Raw genomic sequence first — 3626 nt, 5'->3', positions numbered from 1 at the left:
TTTTCCGGCGGGTGCCTTACCTCCCTTGGGCTGGGCCAGCTGGTGGTCGGCCTGCTCCGTCTCTGCCGCTTGCCAGCTACGCCTCGGCTGGCGCAGGGGGCGGAACCACGCATGCGCGGCGCTCCCGGGCAGGGAAAGTCCTCGACTTACGACCGGTTGGGTAGTCCTCGACTTACGACCGGTTTAGTCCTCGACTTACAACTGGTTTAGTCCTCGACTTACGACCGGTTGGGGGTCGCGGCATTAAAAAGGTTGAGAACCACTGCTCTAAAATGGTTCATTTGTTAAAATACCTCCTGCTGTGCAAATATAGCAACTGTAGTGTGTTAATCTGAATTTTACGTGAAGCCTCCCCTTATATTGTTCCCCAGTACTGAACTCAGGCAGTGCACCAGGACTTTTCCAATTCGATAGCTGGGTCACAGGGATCTTTTGGGGTTGAGCTGGGCAGGAATCCAAAGTTAGAGAAATTTGTTGAGCTTCAGTTAGTCTTATGATATGGTTCGCTTGTGAGAAGTGGGAAATTCAGAATACCTTCTCCTATCCCCCCCCTTTTTTTATTTGAAGAGTTTTAAGAGGGAAAAGGAATGCTTTAAGCTTTAAGACCCAAAATCAGGTTGCTTCCTCAGATTGGTCTGTTTTTTTTTTTCTAATTTGGAGTTAGGGGGCAAAGTGAGTGACTTCAGCTCCAAAGCACAATGTCACCACCTATGCTCCAAGGTTCTTACTGGCACAGTGTAACTACCAATTTTTTTTTTTTAATGCACACCACCATCTTGGGAACACCAGCACGCTACTTAACCAACCAGCAAAGATCCATTCTTTTTATCCCCAATATAAAAGTGCCAAATATTACAAGAAGATTGAATTTTGAATTATCCCCTTCCTTCTCCTATCTGGCCAGGATCAACAAGCTTGGATCGGGCAGTGATTTTGAAGTTTTCTTTCAAAGACTAGGAATTGCATCTGGCAGAGTCCGCTACACTAAAAACCGGGTAAGCCGAACTGCTGTCACTCAAGAGCAGTCGATATATTTATATATTTATCGGTGAATCTATTTCTTAGCTGCTTGAATCACTGAAGCAACTCTTAAGTGATATACAGGGAGTAGAGATTAAAAACAGAAATGTAGTAACATAAAGAAGCAAGCGTGTCAAAGCACATTGGGAAAGAAGGATTCCATAAAACCTAGAACTAAGGAGAAATTTCCTGACAGTGAGAACAATTAATGAGTGGAACAGCTTCCCTTCAGAAGATGTAGGTGCTCCATCACTGGAGGTTTTCAAGAAAAGATTGGACACCCATTTGACTGGAATGGTAAAGGGTCTCCTGCTTGAGCATGTGGTTGGACTAGAAGATCTCCAAGGTCCCTTCCAACTCTGTTATTCTGTGTTCTAAAACAGTCACCAAAAAGGGGGTAATAAATCACTCTGCCCCAGAGCTTGGTTGTTGTTGTTAGTTGCGAAGTCGTGTCCGACCCATCCCGACCCCATGGACAACGTTCCTCCAGGCCTTCCTGTCCTCTACCATCTTCTGGAGTCCATTTAAGCTCACGCCTACTGCTTCAGAGACTCCATCCAGCCACCTCATTCTCTGTCGTCCAAGCTTTAGGGCTTTTCTAAGGCAAGAGGAATCAGGACCATGTAGATGTTGGAGGATGGGGCACTTCTCTAACATTTATTTATTAAACGTTATTAATTTATTTATTAAGTTTACTTGCCACCCATCAGACCGTTGGAGCAACTCTGGGCAGCTTACAAAATGATAAAAAAGATAAAAGATAAAAAATAGTTAAAATTAATAAAAATTAAATAGAGACTGAAACAGCAATAGCTCTTAGACTTATATATTGCCACATAGTGCTTTACAGCACTCTCTAAGTGGTTTACAGAGTCAGCATATTGTCCCCAGCAATCTGGGTCCTCAGTCAACATTGAGCCCCTGAGTCGAACTCCAGACTGTGGGCAGAGTTTGCCTGCATTCCAACCACTGTGCCACTAGAGCTCCTAAAAGTCAAGGGGATGGATGGGAAGGAAACAAGTTCTTCTCTCTTACTCCATCAACCACCTCCAGCATAGGGTACCTCTGTCAGGATCCCGAATCAGCTGGCAGTGCCAGGTTTTAAGGCCCTTCCAGAAGGCTAGAAGGGTGGGCATGGATCTCCACTCTGGTGGCAAGATGTTCCAAAGGGTGGGTACCACAGTGGAAAAGACTCTTCTCCTACAGCCTTCCAGTCAAAATTCCTTGATTGACAGGGTTCGTAGCAAGCTCCTTCTTCTGTACAGGCCAATCCCATCTTGCAAGGTGGCATTATTTCATTGGTGGTTTTACACATCCATAGCAGATAGCAAGACTGAGTCTGACTTTATGACGCCTTTATTTATGAAAAGTTGAATAAACGGCCAAGAGGCTCTGCAAAGTAATTAAACTCCTGCAGAGCCTCTAAAAATGGCTTCATCAGAGCTAAGTTGATCTAAAGTACAGCGAAACCTTGCTTTAATCAAATATCCATCACTCCCAACTGTCAATTTCTATGAGTGTACTTCATCACAGTGATCTACACCTTTTGTATAAGGTCCTTCTACAAATGTCATAAGCTGGACAAATCATGTCATTTGTATCCTTTGCATAATGCCATAATTCCACAAGCGGTATAAATCACCCTGGATGTTTTAAATTGAAATAAAATTAATGTAAAGTCCTGATTATTTGGGAAGCTGTGGACTTACATCTTGGTGGTTTTTTTTTGTTTGTAAAATTTTTATTAATTTTTTCCATACAATTCAATAGTACTTATTCAACAATGTGTTGTCTGAGTGTATCATTCACTAATACAAATTTAATTCCTAATCCTTTATTCTTTTCTCCAGCCATTGATAAAAACAAGTCCCAAGTCTGATAGTATTCTGTTTCTTCTTTTTCTTTCAACCTCATAGTAAGTCTGTCCATTTCCGCACATTCTAATAGTTTTTTAATTATTTCTTCCTCTGATGGTATTTCTTCCTTTTTCCAATATTGTGCAAATATGATTCTTGCCGCTGTTATCACATGTAAAATCAAATATATACTTTATCTTTTTTTTGTTATTTTTTGTTATCATTAAGTTGGAAGGGATCTTGAAGGTCATCTAGTCCAACCTCCTGCTCAGGCAGGAAACCCTATACCATTTCAGACAAATGGCTGTCCAGTCTCTTCTTAAAAACTTCCAGTGTTGGAGCATTCACCGCTTCTGGAGGCAGGTTGTTCCACTGGTTAATTATTCTCACTGTCAGGAAGTTTCTCCTTAGTTCTAGGTTGCTTCTCTCTTTGGTTAGTTTCCATCCATTGCTTCTTGTCCTGCCTTCAGGTTCTTTGGAGAATAGCTTGACTCCCTCTTCTTTATGGCAGCCCCTGAGATATTGGAACACTGCTATCATGTCCCCCCTCATCCTTCTCTTCATTAAACTAGACATACCCAATTCCAGCAACCATTCTTCATATATTTTAGCCTCCTGTCCCCTGATCATCTTTGTTGCTCTTCTCTGTACTCTTTCTAGAGTATATATACATATATACATTTTATTAAATGTATATATGAAATTACTGTGGAACATTGCAACAATTGTCACATTTTTCATGGCCACTGT

The sequence above is a fragment of the Protobothrops mucrosquamatus genome, unplaced genomic scaffold, assembly GCF_001527695.2.
Source record: "Protobothrops mucrosquamatus isolate PMUCROS unplaced genomic scaffold, P.Mucros_1.0 scaffold5388, whole genome shotgun sequence".
Taxonomy (NCBI): Eukaryota; Metazoa; Chordata; class Lepidosauria; order Squamata; family Viperidae; genus Protobothrops; species Protobothrops mucrosquamatus.
This window is presented reverse-complemented; position numbering follows the sequence as displayed.